This window comes from Lithobates pipiens, unplaced genomic scaffold (assembly GCF_037356315.1).
Source record: "Lithobates pipiens isolate NorthernLeopardFrog02 unplaced genomic scaffold, aLitPip1_a1.2 Scaffold_30, whole genome shotgun sequence".
NCBI classification, from domain to species: Eukaryota; Metazoa; Chordata; class Amphibia; order Anura; family Ranidae; genus Lithobates; species Lithobates pipiens.
Genome location: NW_027507791.1, coordinates 129,950,711 through 129,965,670, shown reverse-complemented (window position 1 = coordinate 129,965,670; position 14,960 = coordinate 129,950,711). Strand labels below are relative to the sequence as shown.

General features: G+C 43.3%; 1 protein-coding gene across 2 annotated transcripts in view; it reads right to left on the bottom strand.

Moving 5' to 3' along the window:
• BUB1B (BUB1 mitotic checkpoint serine/threonine kinase B) overlaps positions 1-14,960 on the bottom strand; it is a 156,685-nt gene that overhangs the window by 89,595 nt on the left and 52,130 nt on the right. The window lies entirely within an intron of this gene.

Genomic DNA, 14,960 nt, shown 5'->3' with positions numbered 1-14,960 from the left:
TTGAGAGACTGAAATTCTTGCCCATTCTTCCTTGCAAAACAGCTCGAGCTCAGTGAGGTTGGATGGAGAGCGTTGGTGAACAGCAGTTTTCATCTCTTTCCACAGATTCTCGATTGGATTCAGGTCTGGACTTTGACTTGGCCATTCTAACACCTGGATACGTTTATTTGTGAACCATTCCTTTGTAGATTTTGCTGTATGTTTGGGATCATTGTCTTGTTGGAAGATAAATCTCCGTCCCAGTTTCAGGTCTTTTGCAGACTCCAACAGGTTTTCATCCAGAATGGTCCTGTATTTGGCTGCATCCATCTTCCCTGTCCCTGCTGAAGAAAAGCAGGCCCAAACCATGATGCTGCCACCACCATGTTTGACAGTGGGGGATGGTGTGTTGAGGGTGATGAGCTGTGTTGCTTTTACGCCAAACATATCGTTTTGCATTGTGGGCAAAAAGTTCGATTTTGGTTCCATCTGACCAGAGCACCTTCTTCCACATGTTTGGTGTGTTTCCCAGGTGGCTTGTGGCAAACTTTAGACGAGACTTTTTATGGATATCTTTGAGAAATGGCTTTCTTCTTGCCACTCTTCCATAAAAGGCCAGATTTGTGCAGTGTACGACTGATTGTTGTCCTATGGACAGACTCTCCCACCTCAGCTGTAGTTCTCTGCAGTTCATCCAGAGTGATCATGGGCCTCTTGGCTGCATCTCTGATCAGTCTTCTCCTTGTCTGAGCTGAAAGTTTAGAGGGACGGCCAGGTCTTGGTAGATTTGCAGTGGTCTGATACTCCTTCCATTTCAAAATGATCACTTGCACAGTGCTCCTTGGGATGTTTAAAGCTTGGGAAATCTTTTTGTATCCAAATCCGGCTTTAAACTTCTCCACAACAGTATTACGGACCTGCCTGGTGTGTTCCTTGGTCTTCACGATGCTCTCTGCGCTTTCAACAGAACCCTGAGACTATCTCAGAGCAAGGTGCATTTATACAGAGCCTGGATTACACACAGGTGGATTCTATTTATCACCGTCAGTCATTTAGGACAACATTGGATCATTCAGAGATCCTCGCTGAACTTCTGGAGTGAGTTTGCTGCACTGAAAGTAAAGGGGCCGAATAATTTTGCACGCACCACTTTTCAGTTTTTTATTGGCTAAAAAAGTTTAAATTATCCAATAGATTTCGTTCCACTTCCCAATTGTGTCCCACTTGTTGGCGATTCTTCACAAAAAATGAAAATTTTATATCTTTAGGTTTGAAGCCTGAAATGTGGCAAAAGGTTGAAAAGTTCAAGGGGGTTGAATACTTTCGCAAGGCACTGTATAAACTTAAAACATCTGAAAGTACGCACCACCTTTGAAGCAGCGGTAAATAACCTTGGAGATTCCATTGAGCAACATGGAAGATCAAAGATCCCCAGCACATTTTTTTTTTAAGGCGGATATCCTAGCATTGCTCCATTGAAAAAGGAAGGTTTGAAAAGTTTAGGGGGGCAACAGCAAATACTGTGGCAAGTGAGGTCACCTGGAGCCCTGCGTGGCTCCGAAACATTGCTTTATGTTTACCATGTGACCACAAAATTAAAGCTTTGAACCCTTTTGAGGAATCCTTGGTGTGCTGATGACATTTCTTCACTTTGGTTGTCTACAGTTTCCAGCCTGTGGTCATTACAGCACGTGTGTGTGTGTGTGTGTGTGTGTGTGTGTGTGTGTGTGTGTGTGTGTGTGTGTGTGTGTGTGTGTGTGTGTGTGTGTGTGTGTGTGTTAAAACTGCAATTGGAATAAATTCTAAAATAAATATTATCCGAAGGATATTATAGATACCATCTATTTATTCCATATATGTATTCATTTGTCTATTCCTATAGTTAGCTAATCTATTAAAACTCGGATAGTTACTGTTGATAGCACAATATTATAAGGTTAGCTGTGAAAACACACTGCTTAGTAACAATGTCTTATTTCCCAAGAAAATAGGAAAATGCCAACATGAAAATACTAAAGAAAGATATTACAAAGCATAGAACAAGAAACATCAAATATACTTATCACATACATATACTTATCACAAAGCTGACCTATAGATAAGGATTCATCAGCTGGGCTCGAGATGGTAACAGAGAGCCATGCGGCTCAGATAGCCTTCAGGCACAAGCCAATAGCATAAAAGGGCCAACTTCCCTCCTGTGTGCACTTTTTAAACTTCATCCATACACCATCTAAACCCAACCCCATTGCCTGCCCATTTTGGTTTTCAACGAATGAAAGTAGTCCCGGGGCAGTCCTTCTCAATATATTATATTTCTGTCCGTCCTGATGTATTGGCCTCTAGGGGCAGCATTCGCTCATGTATCTTCGATATGTGACCTGGGTCCTTGAGTCTTAGCTGGCTCTTTGATCCTCTGTAGCAGGACATTCAATCATCTTCTCAGCTATGGTTCTTTTGAAGCTTGCTTGCAGAGGTCTAATCAAGGATTTCTATGGTATCACACCAGACGGACAGAAGACAGGCTTTTGTTCAACCTTGTTGTTTCTTTCAGATGAATAATCTTACATGCTACAAAAGCTTTGATGTGCAACTTGTTACATTCCAAAGGCCACCTGTCTGCATCAACCAGTAGTGAAACTTCAGAAATATGATATTAAACCATGTTGCCTTCCAACAGTGTGTGTGGGCAATATTGCATTTGTACCGGTTCTCACCACAACACAGCCCAGAGGTGGGGTACAGTGAGATGTGATCAAATGCTGAATAACATAGCGCCTCACAGGATGGAAATCATGTAATCCCTTGTGGACAGCAATAATGGTGATATATAGAAATAAGTTTTTATAAATACAGTTTTAAATGTACAGAATATCAGCCTGAAAGGTGGGCAAAATATTGGTATCTCTCTCTATATATATATATATATACACATATATACACACACACACACACACACACACACACACAGGGAGTTTGCCAAACTTTTCCAACGTTTGGGAACTTTCCTACAGACTCGAAAATACACTGATTTGGTTTTTTTTATTTATTTTTTATTCTGTTTAACAAGGTTTTTATTGAACACAGGTACATACACGTTTAGAACAAAGTACATAAAGTCATATCTTCTCATGATAAAGCAAGTATGCAGTGTGTAATACAGTTGTTGGTAGTAATGAGTTCTTGTGTAGTTATTCTTTCTTGGTACAGAGTAAGGCTATACGACATTCTCCAATGATTGGTGTATTTATTTTCGGGGTATTAATATTTATTAGGTACATGTTTCAGCTTCCTGTAGCCAGCAGTCCCATATCTTATCTTGATATAAAGAAACTTCTTGTAGGGAAGACATGCGTTTATGTCCACCTTCCACTCATTCTAATCCACTTTCTGGCTATGATTTTCCAACCTGAAAAAAAGTCTTGTGAAGAAATATTTTGGTATATTTATCCCACATCAGGAAATATCCCTAGTAGGCATTGTTTTGGGTCTATTGCCAGAGGAGAACCCATGTTGTCATGTAGGAAGGCCACAACTTGCTTCCAGAGGCCTTGTATTTTTGGACAAGACCAAATAAGGTGGAAAAAAGTGCCTGGTTCTAGACCACACATTGGGGAATGTAGTGGGTTGATCCATTTTTTTTATCTAGACACCCTAAGTGGAGTGAGGTATGCTCGGTGTAGTATATATATTTGTGTTCGTCTGTCAGAGTTTGGGGGATAAATGCTTACAGGTTTCCATCGCCTCCTCCCACTCATCTAAAAGTGGTCCCAACTCTCCCTCCCAGCAGGGTGTCAAACTGTATGCCATTTTGATGGAGACCGGTGTTCCAAACATATTACGCCGTCTACCATGTCACTGTGGAAAAGGCGGGACAATTGGGATGTGATGCAATAGTGGTTAAAGTGGTTGTAAACCCTTACAAACCACTTTTACCTACAGGCAAGCCTAGATTAAGGCTTACTTGTAGATCCAAGAAATATCTCCTAAACCTCTACGGTTTAGGAGAGATTTACAAAAAGACAGGCACCGCTGTCTACGGCGCATGCGCCATAGACAGCGGCGTGCAGGCGCACTAAGCAGGCTGCAGATCACGGCGATATGCTGCTCGTGTCAGCTCCCGTGCGCAATGCGCGGGAGTGACGTCATCGCAGCTCCGGCGAATCACAGCAAGACCCGGAAGTCACTCTGGGATACATGGCAGCGGTCAAGATGAAGGAGGACTGCTTTGGGGGCTTCATTCTCAGGTAAGCTATGCATAATGAGCTAGTATGCTATGCATACTAGCTCATTACACCTTTGCCTTGCAGGTTGCATTTTTTATTTTTTTTCAAAGTGCCTTTACTTCCTCTTTAAAGTCTGGAATGGCGGTGTCGCCCATGTCTGTTGGATTTTTAAGCGCTTGCCACTTAAGTTTGTGTCGATTGTTCCCCCAAAGGGTTTGATAAGGGCTTCGATCGACAAAGTACCTTAGGGGTAGGTAGGTCAGGGAATGCCAAAGTATTTTAGGTAGTAGTACCATTTTTATTAAGTTGATGTGACCCCATACCCCTATAGGTAGACGGGTCCAGGCTCGTATCTTAGCTTTGATTAGGGAGAATAAGGTATCAATGTTCAGTGTGATGTAATCGGATGGAGTTCTGAAGATATGAACCCCTAGGTATTTAATTATATCAACCCTCTGTAATGTCATGTTGGTTTGGGATTCTGTGGGTGGGACGCCATCGATTGGGAGAATTTGGGACTTTCCCCAGTTTATCTTGAGTCCTGAGAATTTCCCGAATTGCTCGATTGTTTGGAGGGCATTGTGTAGGGAGGGGCCAGAGTCCGCTAAATATAATAAAGTGTCGTCCGCATACATGCTGATTCTCTCAGTCAAGGGTTCTAATTTTAAACCTTTAATCTCTGTTTGCCAGACAGACATGGTGAGAGGTTCTGCAGTCAGAGCATAAAGTAGGGGGGAGAGTGGACAGCCTTGTCTCGTGCCTCTGCTGAGGTCAAACACTGGAGACGGCCAGCCATTCGCCACCACCACCTTAGCTGCTGGGTTGTGGTATAGAAGTTGAACCCATCTAATGAACCTTGGGCCACAGCCATATCACTCAAGAGGCAGCACAGTGGTGTAGTGGTTAGCACTTTCACCTAGCAGCAATAGGGTTGCAGGTTCATATCCTGACCACGACACTATCTGCCTGGAGTTTGCATGTTCTCCCTGTGCCTGCGTGGGTTTCCTCCGGGTACTCCGGTTTCCTCCCACACTCCAAAGACATGCAGGTAGGTAGGTTAATTAGACCCTGTCCAAAAAAAATTGGCCATAATATGTGTATGTGTTAAGTGTGTTGGGACCCTACAGGAATGCGTAAAAGCTGCAGATGAACACCGGTGGCAAGAAAGCGCCCTGAGGCGATTCATTTCGCATAGGCAGCGCTATACAAGTCACTCATTCATTCATCTCCAGAGATATTTCCACTCTACCGAGTCAAACACCTTGGCTGTGTCAAGAGTCACCACCACCCTAGTCCCAACATTATCGTGTGTGGCTTGTAAATTGATAGAGTTTTTGAAGGTTAAAGGAAGTATTGTGACCCGGCATGAATCCTGCCTGATCTGTGTATTAGGGAAAGTATGACCTGGTTGAGACGAATTGAGAGTGTTTTAGCTAAGATTTTAATGTCAACCTGTAATAGAGAAATAGGGCGGTAGGACTCTGGACAGCCTGGATCCTTGTCTGGTTTGGGTATAAGAACTATTGTGGCTTCCCTCATGGATGGCGGCAATGTAAAGGTCTTGATTAAGTCATTGTATAAGGCTAACCGTTTGGGGATGAGTATCTCAGTGAAGTGGGTGTAAAACTATGGGTAAAGCGTCTGAGCCAGGGGACTTGGATCTGGCAAAGCTTGCTTTTGCAACGGCCATTTCTTCTTTGGTGCCTCTAGGAGGTTAACCTGTTCTTTGGTTAATTGGGGGAATGAGACATTAACTAAAAAGTGGTTCATGAGAACAGAGTGCCCCTGAACCGTGAATGTGTAGAGGTCTGCAAAGAAATCTCTGAATTTGGAGGTTACACCAAGTGGGTCTGAGATTTGTTGTCCTTCAGGGCCATGTAGTGACGACCACTGGGGGTCTAGCCTCATTATGCACAAAGGTATGCCAATAATTTGCCAGCTCTTTCCCCATGCTCAAAATGTTTTTGTTTTGTTTGAAGATCAATTTGTCTAGCTTTTTCATACTGTTACTGGGTCACTACCCTGGTTTGCAGTAGGAGTAGATAGAGTCCCAGACTGCAGAAGGAGCCACTAAGCCTGCATTCTCTGCAAAGTACCTTCTGCACTCAGTTGAAAGCTCATTGTCTTCAGGTAGAAGTGACAGCCAGAATGGGTTCAAGCGCCATGCCCCTGGTGGTTTGTCTAAGGGGATACTCAGTGTGATCATGTAGGGCATCCATCATTAAATGGCGGCCCGAGTCCGGACCGAGCGGGGCTTCTGCCCGGACCGCCATGCCGCCAGTGTAGTAAACGACATCAATCACTGGTTTGCTGGGACCGCGGGTTTCCCCAGCAACCAGTGACGCTGCGCGCATGGGCCCGCCCCCTGCTCCTGGCCGCGTCTCTCGAGGCTGAAGAGACACTCACGGGCAGTAGGGGTGTGACTTCACGTGCACGCCCCGCCCCCCTGCTGCCTGCGGTTCCCGATTCCCGGCTCTCATTGCGAGGCAGCTTCAGTTGTGCCCACCCTCCTGCAGTTAAGGTATGTGGGCACATTAGTGATCATAAATAAGAATGTTTTTATTGTGCACACTGTTGGGCATATTTTAAGGGGCACACTGGTATACTGTTGGGCATATTTTAAGGGGCACACTGGTATATTTTTAATATGCACAATGCTGGGCTATGTTTGTAAGGGGCACGCTGATGAGTATATTTTTAATGTGCACACTGTTGGGCATATTTTAAGGGGCACACTGGTATACTGTTGGGCATATTTTAAGGGGTACACTGGTATATTTTTAATATGCACAATGCTGGGCTATGTTTGTAAGGGGCACGCTGATGAGTATATTTTTAATGTGCACACTGATGGGCATGTTTTGTTAAGGTGCCCCTTAAAATATGCTCATCAGTGTGCACATTAAAAATATACCCATCAGCGTGCCCCTTAAAATAAAATGTGCCCATTAGAGTGCCCTTTAACATAAAATTTTCCCATCAGCGTGCCCCTTAACATAAAATAAGGGTCAAGCTGATGGGCACCTTTTATGTTAAGGGGTACTCCGATGGACAAATTTTATTTTACGGGGCATGCTGATGGGTATATTTTTGATGTGCACATCGATGGGCATATTTTGTTAAGGGGCATGCTGATGGGCACAACAAAATGTGCCCTACAAAATATGCCCATCGATGTGCACATTAAAAATATACCCATCAGCATGCTCCTTAAAATAAAATTTGTCCATCAGAATGCCTCCTAACACAATAGGTGCCCATCAGTGTGACCCTTATTTCATGTTAAGGGGCACGCTGATGGGCATATTTTATGAGCAACACTGATGTGTACATTTTATATTAAAAGGGGCACTTTGATGGGCAAACTAAGTTAAGGGGCACGTTCTGTTGTGTCCATCAGAGTGCCCCTTATCAGCATGACACTTATTTTATGTTAAGGGGCACCCGATGTAAAGGGGCACTGATGGGGCACCCGATGTAAAGGGGCACTGTGATGGGGCATCCGATGTAAAGGGTAATTGCCATGGGGACAATTGATGTAAATGGGGCACTGTGAAGAACACACCTTATTTAAAGTGCACTCTGATGGGCACACCTGATCTGGTGGGGACACCTAATGTAAGGGGGCACGCTGATGTGGACAACATATGCAAGGGGGCACCTTTATATAATGGGGCACTCTGATGGTGACAAATTATATAAGGGGGCACACTGATGGGAGACACCAGCTGTAAGGGGGCTTTCCATTGAAGAAACCTGAAGTGGGCACTCTGACAAGAATACCTGATGTAAGAGAGTACTCTGCCTTTGGCAACTGATTTTTGGGGGGTAGTCTGATGGGGCACCCAATGTAATGAATTACTCTAATAGGGGCAACTGATGTAAGGGGGAAAACTAATGGGGACATTTACATTTACAGATTACTACCAATTTGTGTGGAGGAAACAGTAGCAAAAGCGACAGAGCATGGCTTGTGCCAAGAAAGGGAAGGTAGACACTGAAAACCGAGTCTTCAAAGATGAATGGACAGACCAATATATGTTCATTCTTCCTATGGGAAGTTTAAAACCAGTTTGTCATTTGTTGCGAAACAGTGGCATCCTGGCGAATGAGAAGCTTCCCCCGCTGTGTATAGATAACACAGGCAGGGAGGAAGTGATGTCATTCTCCTCGGGACGGTCTTTTTCACCGGACTGCGAGGAGAAGAGAGAAAGCAAGTGTGCACCAACACTACACTGACATGTAGGCACACATACCCCTCCGAACGCCCTCCGATTCCCCCCCGCCCCTCCCAGTCAGTGTCACTGATTGCAGTGCCACTAGGTAGCTAGTTATTTTTTTATGTTCACGCCAGGTTTTTATAGCGTAGTGAGGAGTGAAATCAAAAATTTGCACCCTTAGAAATGCTGAAGGCAGTGATTGGTTTTCAGGGTCCCGTACGTGGCTAGGCTCCCAAAAAGTCCCACATATGTGGTATCCCCGTACTCAGAAGCAGAATATATTTTTGGGTGCTATTCCACATACAATTATGGCATGTGTGAGCAATACATCATTTAGTGAAAACTTTTTGTACATTTTTTTGTGTCATTATTCAATCACTTGGGCCAAAAAAAAATATATATATATTCAATGGGCTCAACATGCCCCTCAGCAATTTCCTTGGGGTGTCTACTTTCCAAAATTGGGTCATTTTGGGGGGGGGGGGGGGGGGGGTTGTACTGCCCTGCCATTTTAGCACCTCAAGAAATGAGATAGGCAGTCAAATTAAAAGCTGTGTAAATTCCAGAAAATGTACTCTAGTTCGTAGACGCTATAACTTTTGCGCAAACCAATATACGCTTATTGACATTTTTTTTTACTAAAGACATGTGGCTGAATAAATTTTGCCCTAAATGTATGACTAAAATTGAGTTTATTCGATTTTTCTTATAACAAAAAGTAGAAAATATATATATATATATTTTTTTTCAAAATTTTCAGTCTTTTCCCTTTTATATCGTAAAAAAAAAAAAAAAAAAAAATATCACAGAGGCAATTAAATACCATCAACAGAAAGCTCTATTTGTGGGAAGAAAAGGACACAAATTTCGTTTGGGTACAACATTGCATGACCGCGCAATTACCAGTTAAAGCAGTGCAGTGCCAAATTGTAAAAAATCCTCTGGTCCTTAGGCTGACAATTGGTCCGGGGCTTAAGTGGTTAAAGAAGCATGGATTTTGGGGCAACACAAGAGACCATTTACCGATGGTACATTTGTAAAGGAGTGTTTGAATGCTGTTGCTGAAACTTTACTTGAGGGTAAACAAAAAGATGAGCTGTGTGGAAAAATCAACCAGATCCCACTGTCAGCAGCAACAAAGACTGAAATATTAACAGAGGATGTATTGGGACAACTTGATTCAGAGTGCAGTATGCATTTCTTTAGCCACTGATGAATCAACAGATATAACTGATAATGCCCAGCTTTTGGTGTATGTAAGATTTTTTCAAAGAAAAAGAACTTTGTGAGGACCTGTTAGGCGCAACACCACTTGAGACACACACAAGAGGACAAGACATATGAGGCCACTAAGGAGATTCTGAGAAAGAGGAAGATAGATCTGAAAAAAGTGGTCTCAGTTACCACAGATGGTGCCCCTACCATGGTAGTAAAGGAGAGAGGAGCTGTGGCACGACTGAAAGAGGACAACTCTGACCTTATTTCTTATCACTGCATTATTCACCAGACTGTCCTGTGTGCCATTCTATCGGACAAGTTTGCAGAAATCATGGACACAATGATTAAACTCATCAACTTCATCAGGGTATCCTTATCCCATCAACATAGTTTACTAAGAGTTTCTTAAAGAAGTTGAGGCAAATGACATTTTACTTCACAACAATGTTAAATGGCTAAGTAAAGGCAATGTATTGGAACGCTTTTGGTCCATTCGAACTGCAGTAGAAGCTTTCTTAGTGCAACTCAAAAGTCAGAAAGCAAGACAGTTTTCACTGTTTTTACAAGATGAGAGTACAATGGATAATATCGCTTTCCTAGTGGACATAACATCACTTTAAAGCTCCAGGGCAAGAACAATTCCATCTGTGATTTGATGACCGCTGTCCGCTCCTCCCAGAGAAAACTGGATTTGTTCAAGGAAGATCTGCAAGGAGAGTGCTTGCATTTCACAAAGGTGAAAGAACAGATTCAAGGAAAGAGATATTTCTCCTTTTGTTGACTTCATAAATAAACTCATTGGAAACTTCAGTAAAAGGTTTGATAGCTTCAGTCTTGGACATCAGATCCTCCTGTTCATTCACAATCCATTCCTCATTAAAGATGTCAGAGTTTTTTCAAAGGAGGTGATGCAGACCTTCAAGTTGGCACATGAGGGATCTCTACAGACAGAAATGATTGACCTGCAAACAAATGTGGCACTAAGAGAGCACTTTGGAGGAACTGATCCAGCTAACTTCTGGCTACAGACTGTGCCTGAGACTGATTTCCCTTGTCTAATCAAGGTAGCACTACACACCTTGACCATGTTTGGATCTACGTACATCTGTGAGTCAGCTTTCTCTACTATGGACATTATTAAAACAAAGTATCGTTCCAGGCTCACCAATGAGCACCTACATATGTGCATGAGAATGGCAGTAACTCAATTTAAGCCAAGATTCAAACTACTGGCAGGACAATCAAAAGCCCATTTTTCTCACTAGACAGGAAAGGTTTTTGGGTGGTAAAAATTTGAAATAAAACCGAGAATAATTTGTGCACTTTCAAAATTGACACCTTTTAGTTGTTTAAGTCAGAAGGTGCTTATTTCTTTTACTTGAAAAATTGATGTGCTTTTTATGTTTTATTAAAGAGTTATTGATTTGTTTCCATATTGTTTTTGTTAAATAGTTGTTTGTTTTCCATACACAGACAAGAGCAAATGTAAAGCTATCCTAGTTCCAACTGTCCACATGTTTAATATTGTAACTTAAACTTGACAATAAATATTGTTGAAATGCTAAGGAAATTGTACATTTCTCATGTTTTTGATAGATATAGTTACTACAAATATTTCTGAGTCATAGCACAGACTTGAGATTCGGACCTCGGCCCAAAGAAAATTTTGGCGACTGGACCTCCTTGAATTTTAATTCATTACCCCTGATGTAGGGGCTATGGTCTGATAGTAGCCTAGGGCCAAATTATGTCTCTAGAAGCTTTTGGGATATGAAAATAAAGTCAATGCATGACACATGGAGTTGTGGGTGGATGAAAAGCAGGAGTAATGATGCGCTTGTGGGAATTTATGTCTCCAGGTATCGGTTAGGTGAAAGGAGGAGATAAGTTTGTAGAGTCTAGAGTCCCTGGTTGCTCCCGTGTTCATCTGAGAGGACATGAGTGTCTAAATCCTCGTTCATGCTGCCTGTGCTGTGGGATGTCGGGCCATGAATGAGAATCCTTCTAGAATTATTGTGGTGGAAAATGGGGGTGGAAAATAAAAGGCAAGGATGAGAATGGGTTCCCCGTATAGTTTGGCAGATCGGAACACATACTGGACCTGCAGATGAGTGAAAATCTCACCTAGTTCAAAGTGCACCAATTTGGCAATAAGTACGGACACTCCTCTGGAATGTGATGTGTGGACCGAATGGAATGTCCACCCCACCCATGGTCGTTGTAGTGCCATTTGGAGTTTTCCCTCTACATGGGTCTCAACCAGCGCCACATCTGCTCTCGGTTTCTTTAAGAACGTGAAGGCTGACAAACGTTTAATCTCGTCGCCCAGACCCCTCACATCCCAGCTAAGACATTTTAGAGATGCCATTTGCATTTTTTCTTGTGAAAGTGTGGCCTGCTCGCATTGGTACTCCTGTTCCTCTGAAAGCTGGGCACAGGAGTCATTTGATTCACATGAGTCATCAATAATAGAAAAGTAGTATACACCAGGGCTCGACAAAACCCGGGCGCCCGGTCGCATTTGCGACTAGAATTCCAGACCTGGCGCCTGGGGCAGCACAGCTGGGGGTATGCTGTCTCCGCGGCCCCCCCCCCCCCCCCCCGGCGCGATCGCGTCGGGCCGCGCCGCCGCCGGCCGGTAATTTAGCCCCCGGCTTTGAGGCCTTCTACGATCCTATGGTTCCTTCTGTAATCTGGCGCCCTCTTGTGGTGGCCGTTGGAATTACAACCAGCAATGCTAATGGATGCAATGCTAATTTTCCCTGCCTGCCAGCCTATCTTCCTTCCCTTTACTCAGAACCCCTAAAAATTATATATATATTTTATTCTAACACCCTAGAGAATAAAATGGTGGTCGTTGCAATACTGTCTGTCACACCGTATTTGCACAGCGGACTTACAAGCGCACTTTTTTGGGGAAAATGTATTTAATAAAAAAAATAAAAATAAGACAACAGTAAAGTTAGCCCAATTTTTTTTAATATTGTGAAAGATAATGTTGCGTAGAGTAAATCGATACCAAACATGTCATGCTTCAAAATTGCGCCCGCTCATCGAATGGCGACAAACTTTTACCCTTTAAAATCTCCATAGGCAACATTTAAAAAATTCTACAGGTTGCACTTTTTAAGTTACAGAGGAGGTCTCTGTATTTTTTTTTTTATTTTAACTTTTATTTTTATTTTTTTCACTGTTCTTTAAAAAAAAAAAAAATGTGTCACTTTTGTTCCTATTACAAGGAATGTAAAAATCCCTTGTAATAGAAAAAAGCATGACAGGTCCTCTTGTATATGAGATCTGGGGTCAGAGAGACCTCACATCTCAAATTTACACTAAAATGCAATTTAAAAAAAAAATTGTCATTTGAAAAAAATAAATAAAATGTCCCTCTAAGAGCTATGGGGGGCAATGACTTGGAGACAGGTGAGGGGCTTGGGGCTATCTTCCCCTCACTTGTCTCCATGTCAGGCCAGGGACAGGTCCAGATCGCCGTCACGGACCCGGCTCCTAACTTTTTTAGCTGGCTCCTAGATTCCAAGCAAATTTGTCAACCCCTGGTATACACGTACCAATTCAACATTAAAAATAGTTGCATTACCGGTGTGAGACGTTTATCATACATTTTTGAGTTCAATAAAACGTATTATTCCCCCCCCCCCCCCCTAAAACCTCCCCAACTGGTGGGGGCATAATTCAGTAACAAAACTTGAACCGCAGTCCAGGAAAAAAAAAAACAAGTTTAAGCGTGAAAAATATGCAGAATACATAGAACCATAGTAGTTTAGTGCTATGCGAGGGTGACCACCCAAACTGTGGAAGGTCATTTTTCCCAATGGTGGTACCTCTGGTACTTGCAAAAACAGCGAGTCTGGTGTCCACAATGATCTGAACCACATTTCCTAGAGGTGTATGGGGGTAAATCTTGCTGCACTTTACATGTGGGTGGTAGGACTGTTGCAGTCCCGAGGCTCCTGCTACCTGGGTAGCCATAAGGATGATACGTATACCCCGAGGGGGAGCATTAGGAGATAGCTTGGTTCAATGTGTGTGGTTGATATCCCACAGTTCCAAATATGCACGTGTCTGAGCAAGGACATGGGAATATGATGATATAATCAACCATGGCAGTCTTATTCAGTGGCTTCCACAACGATAACAGGTGGAATGCAAGGTGTTGTAAGGCATGTTGCAAAAGGCTGGGTAAGTCATGTAGCTCTGCAGAGTTAGCTATGGAACATTTGGTGTAAGGACGTGACAATAAGCATCATACTCACAGCAGCCTCAACCCCCCCCCCTCTTGGGAGCAGCGCAGCGTTCAATCCAGGCAATTAAGTCTTCAGGGTCTTTGAAAAAGGAAGCTCTGCCATCATGTTCCACTCTGAGCCGTGCCGGGAACAACATAGCATATTTGATGAGTAGGGTTCTCGATCTGCGCTTGGCTTCCATGAAGTTTTGTCGGCGGCACTGGACCACCGTGAAAAAGTCTAGGAAGATGGCAACTTTAACATTCTCAAAGAGGATATTACTCCTCTACCAGGCAAATCTCAGTCTGTCTTTATAATTTAGTAGTTTGGCAATAAAGGTGTGCGGTGGGGCTCCTTACAGGTATGGTCTGGCTGGCCTACAGGCGTGCCCTCTCTACGGCCAGCATGGGAGAGAAGGCCTCTCTGCTATAAGATGTAATGATCAGCTGCTCTAGAAATGTGGTAGGGTCTTTACCCTCTGCCCCCTTCGGGATCTTGTTCTCCATGTCATCTCATTGCTCAGGCGGGTCTCTGCATCCTTGACCCGTTCACAAAGTTTATGAAGGTCCTGCCTTAAAGATATATCTACCTTATGGCCTCTATTTGTGCTGTGAGGTAAGGCTGAACGTTATTGCTTCCAGCACCTTGTCTGCATCTCCCTGCCGTCCGCTCCTCACTAACCTCATCAGTGCTGCCATCTTCTTCCAGCTCCTCTCTTGCCAGGAGTATTGGTCGAGCTTTGCCACGGTGGATTTCTGTGCTCTGGATAGGGACATGTTATGCGTGTCTTGAGGTGTCCCAAGAGATAGGTATTGTCCTAGAGCGATGCCAGTGGGGTGCATGATGCCGATGATTGCAGGATCAACAGTCAGTGCTACTAGGTAAGCATCCTATGCCATGTATTGCCAGCGCTTTGGGTTATTTTCACTAAAGAAATGTGGCAAAATACATTTTGGTCTAAAAACATAATTGTTGGAAGGCAACATGATTTAATATATTTCTGGAGTTTCTTTCTGGTTGATACAACCAAGCCTTTGGTTTCTTGGGGGCTGCCTAGAATGCAACAAGTTGCA